Source organism: Triticum dicoccoides, chromosome 3B (assembly GCF_002162155.2).
Source record: "Triticum dicoccoides isolate Atlit2015 ecotype Zavitan chromosome 3B, WEW_v2.0, whole genome shotgun sequence".
NCBI lineage: Eukaryota > Viridiplantae > Streptophyta > Magnoliopsida > Poales > Poaceae > Triticum > Triticum dicoccoides.
In genome coordinates this window covers 613619807-613634503 of record NC_041385.1, presented here as the reverse complement: position 1 = coordinate 613634503, position 14697 = coordinate 613619807, and positions in this window count along the sequence as shown.

Below are 14697 nucleotides of genomic sequence, written 5' to 3'. Positions count from 1 at the left end.
AAACCCTCCGTGACGACACCTCGAGGTCGCCTGCCTCGCAAAGCGGTACGGTAGGGGGAGGCGTTCCACTCTCCATCATCTCCAGACGAAGATCCCCTGAAGATGAGCTCTGCTGAGAAGGGCTGAGATCTGAACTACAAGGTAAAACTTCGGTTATCTTCCTCGGAATTAAAGCAGGGATGTCTCTCATTTTAAACCCCCCCCCCCCTCTTTACTTACGGCTCGGTGGAGAGCTGATCCCCTTGGGGGCGCAATGCGACCGAGGCACCCCCGGCGCCGGACCCTCTGATGAAGATTTCTTCCCCCGCTTTGAGGCCATGGCCTCCAGGTCTTCAGAGGCGGTCCTTTTCTTCCCCTGGTTAGAGGAATTCTCGATTCCTCCTTTCCTGACAGCCTCCTTTCGGGAGGCGGTAGCTTCCTTGTTCCCCTCTTCGCCTTCTTCCAAAGGCGCCACCTCCGGCATCCTGGTTAACACGGGATCCGACGTAGCCTCGGGGAGGGGGGCCGGACACCTGATTAGCTTTGCCTTCGCTATCCACTCCTGTTTAAGGGATAGCTCTTTTAAAGGACAATTTTATGATAAATATACGGATGGCGTGTCCGGGTACAGGGCTACTTACTTGAGTATCCAGGCGATTGCAGCTCAGACCTGCGTCCTCGGACGAGTCCGGACACATTGCTTGTGATCCGAAGAACAATGTGTACATATCCATGGGCGTCGCGCCCATAAAATGTTGGAGGGCTCGCGGTCCTTCCGGATTAAACTCCCATAGGCGGAGGGGGCGGAATTTGCAGGGCAGGATGCGATGAATCAACATAACCTGTGCCACTACGGCCAGATTGATATCTCTTTCTAGGAGATCTCGAACGCAGCCATACAACACGGGCACGTCCTTGGATGGCCCCCAGTTAAGCCCTTTATTGACCCATGACGCCAGCTGTGGTGGGGGACCCGAGCGAAAGGCAGGTGGCGCCACCCATTTGGTGCCCCTGGGAGCTGTGATATAAAACCACTCTCATTGCCATAAGCTGAACTCCTCTTGAAAAGAGCCCTCGGGCCATGGAGCGTCGGCATTCTTGCTTATAACAGCACCTCCGCACTCTGCGTGCTGCCCCTCGATCATCTTTGGCTCTACTTTGAAGGTCTTAAGCCACAATCCAAAGTGAGGAGTAATACAGAGGAAGGCCTCGCACACGACAATGAACGAAGAGATATGGAGGATGGACTCCAGAGCTAAGTCGTGAAATTCCAGCCCGTAATAAAACATGAGCCCCCTCACGAAGGGGTCCGTCGGGAAGCCTAGCCCCTGAAGAAAGTGAGACGCGAACACCACGCTCTCACCAGGCTTGGGAGTGGGAATAACCTGCCCTTGAGCAGGCAGCCTGTGCGAGATTTCGCCGGTTAGATACCTGGCATCTCTTAGCTTTCGCATGTCTTCTTTCGTAACGGAGAAAGGCATCCACCGGCCTTGAAGGTCGGAGCCGGACATCATCAAAGGTCCGAAGCGCCTGAATCTGGAGCTTTGGGTGTTGGAACTCAAGGCGACAGGCGGATTTGATTGAAGATTGAGAGAAAGGAGTCGAGCCTTGGTCTCTTTATAAAGAGGTTGAATACCAAGAGCCCTCCCCGTGACCGTTTGGGACTCGCCTTCGATTGAGGAGACATACCAACAGGCACGATTGGGTTACCCACGCCCGTATTGATGAGAATCCCGGAATAAGGGGACACGATCTCTGCTTTGACAAGACGTGCCAAGGAAACCGCCTCGCTAAACGCGCTGAGGAGGGACAGTAAAACGATTTGAATGAAGGCTTGGCCGTGGCATGATGTCACACTGCGGAATACGTCAGCAGATTAGATTTGTACAAATATTATTCTCTCTACGGTGGTATGTGGAACTTATTTTGCAGAGCCGGACACTATCCTTGTGTTCAAAATCTTCTATGAAGTATTCAGAGGAGGAACCCGCCTTGCAATGCCGAAGACAATCTGCGCGCCGGACTCGTCATCATTGAAGCCTGGTTCAGGGGCTACTGAGGGAGTCCAGGATTAGGGGGTGTCCGGATAGCCGGACTGTAACCTTTGGCCGGACTCCTGGACTATGAAGATACAAGATTGAAGACTTCGTCCCGTGTCCGGATGGGACTTTCCTTGGTGTGGAAGGCAAGCTTGGCGATATGGATATGTAGATCTCCTCCCATTGTAACCGACTCTGTGTAACCCTAGCCCTCTCCGGTGTCCATGTAAACCGGAGGGTTTTAGTCCATAGGACGAACAACAATCATACCATAGGCTAGCTTCTAGGGTTTAGCCTCTCTGATCTCGTGGTAGATCTACTCTTGTACTACCCATATCATCAATATCAATCAAGCAGGAGTAGGGTTTTACCTCCATCGAGAGGGCCCGAACCTGGGTAAAAACATTGTGTCCCTTGTCTCCTGTTACCATCCGCCTAGACGCATAGTTCGGGACCCCCTACCTGAGATCCGCCGGTTTTGACACCGACAACTGTCTTCTTACCCTTCTTAAAGTCGGTATTGTGTTGGACACCATTCTTCCCCTTGGGCTTGTGGGAGTTGAAGTTCCTCTGGTTCACCATGTTGGTGACAGAAGTTCCTTCGATCCCTTTTTCGTGTGAGTCCTTTACCCTCGAGTTCTGCTCAACACTCAGATGGCCGATGACATCCTCTACTGAGAATTCACGCCTCTGATGTTTCAGAGTGGTAGCAAAGTTTCTCCACAAATTAGGGAGCTTGGTGATTATACATCCCGCGACAAACTTGCCCGGTAAATTGCACTTAAGAATCTCAAGCTCCTTAACGATGCATATTATCTCATGAGCCTGCTCCAATATAGGATGGTTCTCAACCATCTTTTAATCGTGGAACTGCTCTATAATATACATCTCGCCCCTAGCATCGGTGGCCTCGAATTTAGATTCGAGCGCCTCCCACAAGTCCTTAACAACATGCACATGTAAATATGTGTTGACCAATTTATCTCTGATCACGCTAAGAACTGCTCCGAGAAATATGACGGTGGCCTCACTGAACGCCTTCTCATGTTCAGGAGCAATCGTTCATGTGGAGACACCGGCGACCTAGTACACGTTCATAGCCGTGAGCCATAAAGTGGTATTAGTCTTCCAATGCTTAAAGTACGTACCAGTAAACTTATCCGGTTTTAGTGCAGCAGCAAAGCTACTTGCCAAAAAATTCCTACACATAATAGGTTTTTGGATTGTTGAATAAGTAGGAAATTTTTTAATTAATTTAATCCATGAATAAATCACTAGCATTGCATTGACAGAATTAATAACATGTTGATATTGAACCACGCAAGCACATACTACGCTAATGGGAGACACATCTACGTATAACGCTAGCATGGCCATAACAGAAAACAGAAGGAGCGGGATAAATGAGTTATACCCTCCAGTAGGCCAGGCAGAAGTTGCGGCAACGGTGGCAGCATTGGCGTCCTCAGTTGCCTTCTTGTCAGCCTCGAGCTTCTCGGTGGCGAGACGGTCGGCTTCGTTCTGAGACATGGTGTTGACAAAGACGACTCGGACATAGAGGAAGTAGCGGATCGGAGGCGAGCAATCGCATAGTTGCTTCCCAAAAACCTATTCACCCCTCTCCCGTACAGGATCCGAAGAGGCGAGGTTTCGGAGACCTCCTCTCCCGTCGCCCGTGTGTGGGGCGGACGGGATGGAGTCAGTGGTGGCAGCAGCAACAGTGGAACGACGATGGGCGGTGCACGTGGAGCAGATGTGATCTGTTCGTGGCGGCTAGGGTTAAGAGACGCCTTACACTTATATAGGCGCAACCGCGTGGAGAGGCGTGAGCTCGACCCACATCCGAGTTTGTGATAGCCCATGATCCGACGTCTTAGATCGTGGCCCAGCTGTCAGAAACTCTCCTTTACTGACTGGCAAAAATATGAGCATAGGTGTGAGCTCGGCTCGGCTCACGTGGCATGACGAGGCGTGGCGTGGCGAGGCAGGCGGTAGAGGAGGAGTGAGCGAGGGCCTCTTCTATTATCAAGCTCCAATAGGATGTGGAAGAGAAACTCTTATAAGGAGGTCCAACTCCTCTCCAACTTCCAGGGTGGGACTAAACTTCCCACTACACCTGGTGCCAATTAAGCCCACATGGGCCCTTAGTGATTTTCAGAAATTGTTAGATGGGCCTTAGGCCCACCCTAATATTTCAACAGTGTCCCACTAACCCTGCCAATGGCCACGGCTCCGGCTCCGACGAGGCACGGAGGCCTCCAACGCCAATGCATGGAGCACCAGTGGAAGGTCAAGCCACTGGGCGAGTTTGGTCAGCTCTGAGGCCTTGTGCGCCTGCTTGAGGGCATTGTCGTCCTTGGCCTCCTCCCCCTCCTTCACCATGAGCCCCCACGGCGGCTCGAGCCCTGGAGCACGCGCACGGGCGGCGAAGCAGGACCGACTATGCTAGTCATGCTCATCGTCAAACCACATGTCCAAGTACGGGGTGTCCTTGGCAAAAGTCGGATCATGGTGGAGGTCGTCGGGAAGCTGAGCACGGTTGTGACGGATCTCCGCCTCCCACGCGTGGCCGGAGGCCGGAACGGGTGGCACTGAAACCCTTTCTGGGTTCAAATGTGAGTCATTCGGCGAGTGCACATCGAGCCACGACACTGGGATGGCCGCCTTCCAGTACCTTTGGCACGTACTGGTGTTCCCACCATGGCGGTGCATCCCCCAGCGGCACCATGGTGAACGGGGCCACGTGGGGCAGCCCCGAGGAGGAGTTGCCCTTGTTGTCGTACTTCTCCTGCTTCCCGGGGATTCAATTCCACGACATTCGCGCTGGTGGTGGGTGGGCAGTAGCCTAGGGTTTGTGGTCAGCGGAAGTGGGGCAGAGTAGGAGAGAGTACTACGCGCGGATGGGCAGCCCCCTGTATGTGTGGCATTAAAATGGGCCAGCTCCTGGTCATTATGTGGTTGCCGTGTAGGCCCGCAGCGGACACCAAACGGAGGCTCGGCGCGCTTGTCTGCTGTCCATGTGGACGCAAACCCGACCCTATTTGTTTTTGAGGATAGAAAATCAATTTAAGGCGGATTTGCGTCCAAACGGACAGAAACGCGAAATGGGACGCCATGTTGGGCCATGGTTTCTGGCCACATGTACCCAAACGAACACAAGCAGAGGAAATGCGTCCCCGCGTTGGATTTGCCCTTAGTTCACCATTTGTTCCAAAAAAAACTAGTAAATTAACTCTTTGAAAATATCGCTCCATTTTTTCATATAGCAGGAACAAGCGTTTTTCAGGGATTTTTACATTCCAGCACTTAGTTGGTGCCCATCTGGCAGTTTCGCCCATATTTTTCAAGTATACTTACCTTTGCTTCTAAACAGTTTTAGATGCCCTTGTAGAGTGGCCCTTCGGCCTTTGGCTTTGTTTATGTCTGTTTTTTTAGACAACTTTGTTTATGTCTGGTGAAAGGTGTTTGACTGTGACTGAGATATTTTTTAGACGATTTGTCACTCCATATAAATGGGCCCACTAACTAAAAACATGTGCCTCTTCTCTTGTACACGTGTTGCTTACATGTGGGAGTGGGACTCTCATAAAAAATAGGTCACTTATATGTGGGACCCATCCAAGAAAAAGCAACACACACATTCCATGTCTCCTGTTTTTCTCATCCTAAAATGTCTTATATTTTTTTCTTTTGCGGGGAGAAAAGGGGATTCTAAGGGGATTCTCATTACTAAAGGAGGCTTCTCAACAATAGCCATGTTTACAAAAAATTCCATCCCCGACACACTGCGGTGCGATGGGTACTATGACCATACACAACTAAGTCATGACTAACTTTATTATGCGAGCGACTCCAAAGAGAAAAAGAAATGTCCCTAGTATCAGTGGCAGCCAATTTGCGGATCTCCTCAACAAGTGTGCGGTGTTGCATCGGTCCACCGACTGTGCTGAGAGCATTGACACCGCTTCCGCACTATCCAGCCCAATCATAATGTCTCATGTTAACAGAAGGTGTTTGGTTGCGGCATAGTAAACGAGAATTTTTTTTCTAAAGGATCAGGTATGTGGCATAGTTGTTACAAAATCAAGTGAAAATTTTCATGAGGTTGACCTTAGTGTGTTTAAAATGGGCCATAGAAATATTTGTGTGGCTTTCAATCATATAAACCAAAAAAGATCTATAGACAATTTCCTAATAAATTAAGTCATCCGAATTCACTTCCCTTAGAAAAAGGCATCCGAATTAATTTCCCTCAAATTAAAAAAAACTCATGTGAATTCCTTTCAACAAAGTGACCCTTGGCGAACCAAACATGTGATTCGATAGTTAGGAGGACAGTGCTATCCCCAGCCCATCAGGGTTTTCGCATTTATACTGGATTTATTCCAGGATTTTCGGAGATACGCTTTCAGTGGGAGGAGACGTTCCCGTCGACTACGAAGCGTCTACGGTGACTTCGTAAAATCTCAAGATGATATGTCGGCTCAGTTTCTCGGAGGTGCTCATAGGGGTAGGATGTGTGTGTTGCATTCATAGTGTGAGTGTATATGCGTATATATGAGCATTTGCGTCTGTAGTGGGTTAAAAAAAGCGACCCTTGGACAACCCACCTCTGTTATGGGGGTGCTAGTTTCATTTTGTTCTAAAGTCTGCTTAAAGCCCAAGCAACAGAGATTTTAAATGGTTTGTTCCTTGTTTTTTCCAGTGCGCTTTCATAATACGGCAAAGTTACATCGTGCCACTTGCGAGATGTAAGCTCTGGCTCGCCTACAGCGCGCAGCCAATGAGCCCGCGCAACAACGGTTGTACACTTTCGATTATCTGTTCGCTTCTTTCGGCTTGTTTCTTTTCCTTTCTTCATTTTGACCGGATTTCTTCGTTTCTTCACTGGGTTTGTTTTTCTTTTCTTCTTTTTTGAGTCTTTTCCTTTGGATTTCTTAGTTCTTCTCAGGTTTCCTTGATTTTGACGTTTCTTCACCAGTTTTCTTTGTTTATCTTTTTTCCCTTTTTATTTTTATTAAGACATATCTTCGTTTTTCAAAATAAGCTGTACATTTTTCATATACAAATTAGACATTGTTTGGATAAAGATTGAACATTTTTCAAATACATGATGTACATTTTTCAGGTACATGTTTAGAATATTTTTTCGACAAATTTAAAAAAATTAAAATACACATTAAACATTTCTTAAATTGGCACAAGTTTTTTTGCAAAACAGTGTGAACATTTTATTGCATGGTATAAACCCTTTTTTAAATGTCACGAACATTATTTAGATCACGAGATATTTCTATAAAATTTCATGTACATTCTTTTGAATTGTAAGAAATATATATTTTTTGACTTGCAAGTATTTTTTTTACATTGAATAGACATTTTCTCAGAATGTGATGTATAGATTTCTGAAATACCTGATTTTTTTTTTGAAATGTCACATCATTTTTAATGGTAAAAAACTTTTTGTCGCATTATGCAAAAAAAAATTTACAATGTATACACATTTTGAAATAAATTCATGCACATTTTTTTATAAATTCAAGAACATTTTTAAGTTGTCACAAACTATTTTTTGGAATGCCAGCAACGTTTTAAAAAGTTGTGTAACCATTTTTGGACTGTGTGGTGAACATTTGTAAAAAAAATACTACCATGTCAGAAATATAAATAAAGTAAAAGAACAAAAATGAAAGGAAAAAACATGTGTTGGGAAGTCCTCGGTACTCCCCACGCGCACTGGGCCGACCCTTTTATGGAGTATTGCAGGCGACGATGTACTATGCATCGCACGTAGCCAGGCCATCATAATGTCCTAGTGCTTGGATTCCGATTTTAAAAAAGAAACCGAGTTCAATGGCCAGACACTTGCATAAGAGCATCTTTAATAGATAATGCAAAATAGGTCAGGATCATTTTTACATCACGAGAGGGCAAACACGTTGCTCTAATACATGATGTAGATGCAAATACTTTTACTCCGGGGATAGGGCATTATGTAAAATAGACCACCAAGAGATAAATTTGTATCACTTGATGCCCCCAAGCAAATTTTACAGCACCAGTGAAAAACGCAGGGGACTACTGGAGCAAATTTTGCATCACCAAGTGCTCAAGGACGCGTTTGGTAGACTGCATCAAGCCCAACCAGACTCTAGCGGGCTAAGTAGCAAGCTGTTTGGTAGCCTGGCTTGCACGTATAAACTGGCTCACCCGAAACTTAAACCGCTCTCTGCCAAACTTGCCAGGAACGCTCAAATCGTCTGTTTCCCTATATGCAGGCTCGGCCTAGTGCAATTTACACTATAGGAAGGATGCAAGCTCGGCTCGATACAGCCTACCAAACAACATCCAGAAAATGGCCCGGAGCCTGTATACCCTTAAACAAGTTCCACTGTGACATGCTCAACTGGTTCAGGTACCTTTGGGAATGTAACCAAACACGTCCCAACATATTAAAACCATTAAGCTACGCGTGAAGGGCGGCCAACCAGCTATGCCACGTGGCGCAAGCTGGTTGGCCGCGGTGAGAAATCTTTTGCAAAAAAAAAATTAGATGAAGGTGTGGATTATGTTTTAAATATAGTTTTTAGATGGAGATGAGGACCTCTGATTTTTTTAAATGGAGGGTTATACAAAGTGGCACTCGTTGGTAGGCCGGTGTGGTAATTTTTTATTTTTTCTTTTTTCTTTTTTTAGATGAAGGTGAGGATTTTTTTTTTTGAGATGTTTTTTTAGGAGGCAAGGACTTTATGTATTTTTTTAAATGAAACATGAGCACAGCTTCCTCTCAAGTGGCGCCACAGAGTGGCGCCGCAATCACTAGTGATGTAAAATAGGGCACCACAAGAAAAAAACAGTAATGTACTCCCTCTGTAAACTAATATAAGAGCGTTTAGATCACTACTTTAGTAATCGAAACGCTCTTATATTTGTTTACAGAGGGAGTATTTTGTAACACCTATTTTATATCATCCATTGGAGTTGGAGATTTTTGGTGATGTAAAAAATCACTTTTTGATGATGTTTTTTTTGACATCTTGATGACGTAAATTTGACTCAAAACATAATTTGATGATGTATTTTAAATCATCTATTGGAGATGCTCTAAAGGCGCTAGATATATGCGTCAGTCTCTCTATACAACACTATTCGAAGTTGAGATGTACCAAGGTCTATAAGAAGTGATAATTGGAGCTTCGGTTGTTTAATCTTGTCTCTTGACTTGACTACCACTAAGTACAACACATGGAGCCTCGAGCACACCAGAATTTAACTCCTACTGAGATGTACCAAGGTCTATAAAGCAAAAACTACTAGCATGGTCTATATGGCTTATTCTGATGCGTGAATCTGTAATTATCTGCAGAAAATGAGGCCCTTTTCGGGATGCTGAATGATGGTCGGTGGACACTTCTAGTAAGTACAATGCTTCACAGGCCCCTCAAAAGTAACTCTCACCTAGTCCACTCCAGTCCATGTGACTAATCTGCGTTTAATTGAACACTGCAAGTATGCAATTTGCACTGGTAAAGTGGGTTTGATGACTTCACACTGAGCCTTAAAGGCACTTGGAAGTGACTAGAGAGGAAATTTGGGCCGACCACCGGACCCGCCATCATATTGCTATCATAGATTCATAATGCGATCTGAACTAGATGGACTGATCCAACAATGTAACAACCATGTGGACCTCTCAGGTGCCGCAATCTCCATGATAGCCTCCTAGCCCCAAGATGCCACATGCCCAATCCTTTTCTATCGTCGTTCAGTTCATGGTAATTGAGAATAAACCAGTTCAACTAACATAGAGAATTTTTTTACAGTGACTAACATAGATAATTTTATGAGAATAGGTTTCAATTATGAGCTTGGCTCCTTGGATCAAGGCAAAAAATGACGATATCTTCAGAAACTTCGCTGCGGTGTCCTTGTGACGCCGAATCGCCTGATCCCGAGCCGGTCTACTCCGACCACAACCCATAGCATCTTTCCCCGGCCGGCATTGGCATTCCCCCGGCTTTGCACCATCTTTTAGTATTAGCCTTGCACGTGTATTGTCACATCAGGTCAAGGCCTCAAATTAACAGGTTTATACATCCTCGCCTTGCCCATTTTTTGCACATGTTCAAACATACAGTTGTACCACCGACACCAGGTGTTCAGAACGAAAGGGTTCCTAATTTCTTTCCTATTCTGCAGTGAGAAATGGTGTCCGTATTTGCCACCAGAAAGATGCAAATCAAATGTGATCAGGCATCAGTCACCAGTTATCACTTATCAGATAAATGAGCTCGATACTGCAGTGTTATATACTTGCCCAACGCCCATTACAGTTGATGCTATAAACCCGGTACGGATGGTGTAATACTGGCCGCTTTCCGTGATACGGAACGAGCCAGTTTCGGATCATGCACGCCACGCCACGCCACCCACCACCCATTAGGCCACACAAAACATGATTATAACGCATTGATTGACCCCCAGGACCATCACTCATCAGGCGCCGAGCTGAGGACAGTGGCAAACCTAATGGTTGCTTTCCATCACCCAGACGCATCCGTATTAATTTGTTGTGTATCGCGTCGGGTACTCGATCATGTCAGCACCCGGGACCAATGCAATACATACATACGCAAATAATACACCAGCGACGTGTACGTACACGTACGTATCCAACGCCCGTAATGCTTGCCACATTCTCGGCTGTTGGGCGCTGGTTTTGCTCGACGGACTCAGATAGGGACTGCAGCGGTGATCAGCATTGCCGAAATGATCGGCCGGAATCCCTGGTGACTGATGCGGCCTCCACCGTCGCACGGCAACGCCATCGCCATGTATCTGTATGCCTCGATTGTCAAAGGAGGGCATTATCTTTCGCTGACTATCTCGCGACACTGTCTAGTAAAGAACGGGGAGCCCGGAGAAGAAGGCAGGACGGAACAGCTAAGCCGGGGGCCTAAACTAATGTCGTTCTCCAGTCAGAATCGCATCCCGGCCAGGGAAACCGAGATCCTGCCGCAACGTTGTTCCCATTCCACGCGATGAAGAGCCCGGCGGAGGGATCAGTAGGTACGGCAAGGCTGGAATCGATCGCCGCAACGCCCGACAGGCCGGGCAATTTTAAATCGCCGGCTGCCCCCGGCGACGAACCGTGCGGGATTATCCTATGCGTACGTGCGCGCCAAATGAGGCGGCGTCGTTGCCCGCTTGTTGGCCTAGCCCCCGTGCGCCGCGCTAAATGAATGGAAACTCCTCAGGGCCCCAGCGGGAGAGACGCCGTTTACCTAGGAGTTCTCTTGTTGTCCTGTTATAAGCATGGTTGCATCACAGGCAGATGGATTGGATCAATAATTTGCAGCTTTGTGCTTGTCTGTCTACGGGGCAAAGGGCTGCACGCGCGTACGTATCCACCCACCTAAGTATTGGGAGAGCCAGGAGGACCACCTTGGGAGCTTTACCTTCTGATTCTGAACGTTGAGCACCAGGAGAGATTGCACTCGGACCATTACTAGATGAGTGGATCTCCTACTCAAGACATGTGATCGAGGACTCCGTCTTAACGATCAAGTTCTTTTGATGTAAAAAAGAAGGATCAAATTCTTTCGGTTTTGGGTTGCCGAGCCACCTATGCTCTGAGTTGGACTGAAATTGCATACAGTCGTACTCTGAAACTCGTTGTACGCGGCATCGTAGTCTCGGCTGAATTCAGTCACATCTAGACTCGTCCTCTGCCCAAAATTTACCCCTTGCCCATACAACAATAGTCGCAAAGAGCAAAGTGGCCGAAAATCCAACTCGGTGCCCCAGAGCCCAGCGAACAGTTACGTGATTTAAAAATAGAAAAAAATCAAGAAAATCTCGATTTTTTCTTTTGCAACCAAGATGTGCATGTGCGTGATGTTCGTGCAAAATTTGTTGATGTTTGGACATTCGAGTAGAGGGCAGCAAAAAGGACAAATCCAGACTTGAACAGTGTTGTTTTTCCAATGTTTCTCTAACACCTGAATTTGTTTTTTCTTTTGTCAGGAGCTGCTTAAATGTTCAAACTTTTCCAATGGCACGGATATCATGCACTCAAACATCTTTCACCATAATTTTTTTTGAATTTTTTGATTTTATTTTCTATTTAAATCATGTTACTGTTCAATGTTTGGACATTTTTTTGATTTGCGTACTCATCTGAGCCCGGGAGCCAAGGCCACACGAGCGTGTGAGCGTTTCTCACAGTGAGGTACAAACCGACAAACAGATTCCTTTATTCAGAAATGGGAGATGCTAGGCGCCGGCGCGCCGGCCGAACAGTTTCGGCCGGTCACAGCCCAGCCGCCCGATGCAGTCAACCAGAGCCGTCAGATCTGTCTCCTCTCCTCCGCGTTGACTTCTCTCTTCTTCTTCTTCTTCCGCGCGCGCTCACCCCGGCCGCCTCCTGCCGCGGGCCACCCCTCCTCCCCTCACCTGTACCTCTCCCCCCCTCGCAGTCCCATGCTGCTGGATGTGCTCTTCGTCCCTGTCGCCGCCGGTCGCCGTTGCAGCACGCCCCCGCGTTCCCCGGCAGGAAGTCGTTGCCCCTTGTAGCAAAAAACGCCGCCGCCTTGAAGCACGCCGAAGCCCCTCTGTCGTTGCAGCACCTATCAGCCGTCGTCGTCGCTGCGTTGTTGTGTCACCGTGCAGCTCTCAACGTCGCCGCTTGCCACCATTGGCGAGTCGGGTTGAAGCTTTTTCTATCATCAGTTGCAGCTTTTCTCTATGCCGGTTGAAACTTTTTTTGCACATTAAAACTTCTGCCATGTCGATCAAAGCTTTTTTCACCTAGGGTTGAAGCTTTTTTTATAAGGGTTGCAGCTTTTTCTGTGTCCAACATTTTGGTTGCGAAAAAATCCCCTCGGCTGAAGATTTCTTAATCTCTGGTTGAAGCTTTTTCATCTGCGGGTCGAAGCTTTTGTCAAAACGGTTGTAACTTTTCCTCTGTTCCATTGTTTGGTTGAAGCTTTTTTATCTACTGGATGTAGCTTTTTGCGTCCACGGTTGTAGCATGGGGAAACATTGTTCGCAACTCTCCCCGATGCCGCGGTTGCAGCTCCCCCCGGTCGCCATGGTCGTAGCACGAGGCACCTCGGTCCCCTCCACGACGTTTTGTCTGCCGTCGGTTGCAGCAAAAAAAGGGGAAAGAGAGGAGGAGGAGAAAGGAAGTGAGGAAGAAGGAAGAAGGGGGAGGTGGGAACACGAGCGGGGCTGCAACCATGGCCGACGGGGACTTCGATCTTCCAAGCTCATCCATGGCCGACGGCGAGCTGCTCACGTGTTGCATCGGGGGAGGCGAGAGATGCATGCGTTGTGGGGCGAGATCCACGCGAGGTTGAAGAAAGCAGAGAGGATAACGTTTGGTGGCCCCCGTGTCTACGTGTCGCCTGGTGGGTGGGTGGGGCGAAGCACGCGTGGACGCGACCGGCCCAAAGTTCGGCCGGCGCACCGCGCCCAATCGTTTCCCTTCAGAAATACGCCCAGCGCGATCCAGCGGGCCACTCGCCCTCTCCCTCTCCTCTTGCCCCGGTTCTGGCTAAAATCAAGTGTGATTTTTTTAGCACTGTACAGACGCAGACGGTCATACATACGCACATATATTCATCCATGTGAATGCACACACGCACACCCCACCCCTGAGCAACTCCAAGAGATTGAGGCGGCACATCATGATGTGTGATTTGACAGGGCAATGCACATGCAATTTACCTATACAAAGATCGTTTACCATTTTTTTTCGAGAGTACGTCAATGGCGTACCTTAACTTTATAGAAGAAAGAGTTTTAGTTACAAGATTGCCGTCCAGATCGCTGGCCATTGAGAAAGGAAAGATAAGTCGTGTAAAGATTTGCCATGGCAAGAAACATTCAAATAGATTCTGAAAAGATATGGAAAAATCACGTATCCCCCTTACCTATCCTATAGTTTGAAATTTGCTAAGCTAACTATCTTGGAAAATCAAACACATTTCCTCCCACCCATCCCTACATCCCTTGCCCTCCTTCCACGGCCTTTGTAGAGATAGCAGCAAAAATCAAAGAGAGCCTTGGCTCAGTGGTTGGGCATGCGGTTGTGCAGCCTAACGACCCGAGTTCAATTCCTAGAATTGACAGGTGATACACAGGGGTTTTCCCTCATTTATTGAGGATCAAGTTTGGTGTGTGGTGGAACCTCTCATCAGGAAATATCTTGATACTCATTTTAAAAAAATCTGAGGACCATGTTTATCTTGGTACTCATACTAAAATGGCCGTATGCATCCCTAGTTAGTGCAGAGGACGGGAAGTGAAAATCTCTCCCATTTTACAGGAGGTGGCAACCTACGTTATGAGTTAATAAACGCCCTTTACCTACGTTAAGGCCCCCCGCGTCGCCCTCGCTCGGGCGACTCGGGCGGGACCTGAAAACCCTAGCCGCCGGGGGTCCCCATCCTTCCTCCCCTCCCTCCGCCGCCGCCGGCGATAGCCCGGGGCTGACGGCGGTGGCGGGGGACGTCCTTCTTGCCTGCACCGTGGGGGTGGTGCGGTGCCCCGCGGCGTGGGTCGCACGGCCGATCTGGCCTGGCGGTGCGGCGGCCCTGCCTTCCGGCGGCGGCGCGGCGGCTGCCTCGGCCAAGGGCCGATCTAGCCTGGCGGCGCGGCGGGCCTGCCTTCCGGC